This window comes from Pundamilia nyererei, unplaced genomic scaffold, assembly GCF_000239375.1.
Source record: "Pundamilia nyererei isolate P.nyererei 1_Seehausen unplaced genomic scaffold, PunNye1.0 scaffold00106, whole genome shotgun sequence".
NCBI lineage: Eukaryota > Metazoa > Chordata > Actinopteri > Cichliformes > Cichlidae > Pundamilia > Pundamilia nyererei.
This window is the reverse complement of record NW_005187507.1, coordinates 2,282,291-2,283,049: the sequence shown is the minus strand read 5'-3', so window position 1 is coordinate 2,283,049 and position 759 is coordinate 2,282,291.

The window sequence follows — 759 nt, the reverse complement described above, 5'->3', positions numbered from 1 at the left end:
ACAATAAATATACACTAATAATCACGTGATTATGTCCACATTGCTAGGCTGGGCCCCATTTTACCTTAACTGTAATAATTTCAGTCCATATTGACGTGATAGCATCACACATTGCTGCAGATTTGTTGGCTTAACATCAACAATGCGACTCTGATTCCAAAACAAAAGTTGCTTTACTTCCTAATTAAGCTTTAAATTCAAAGTTGCATTTTCCTTGCACCGCTCCATCAAAGCTTGCTTTGTAAAAACACATGCTACCAATGATGCCTGAAGCAGTAACTGCTTCGGCCCTCTGTTTGAATCGCATGACTGGTCCAAATTAATGGAACTGCTAAGCAACACAAAATGCTTCGTAATAGCTCATCAGTGCTGGAGAAAGAAAAACTGCAGAAAAGATGTTGTTTCTCAATTACAGTCTTTGAATTCCCATACCATGTACATAACTACACCCTGTCCTAGTTATACAAGCACAGCTTACCATCGCATCGCATCCCCTGTTTCTCCAAGCACATCGTCTTCCAGCTACTAAGTTACATAAGTTTACAGAATCAATTGGCTAGTCAATCCATCTTTACAAAATTTTATTTACATCATTCACACAAACCTTAGTTACACTCAGCACATGATTACTGAGATGTTGTTTTGGTGTCTCCTGTTTCGCCACTGTCACTTAAACAAAGCTTTGAATGAATGAACCCACTTTCAAAACAACTTATGAAGTGGTTCAATACTGATTGATTGCTTTATTTGCACGTCACT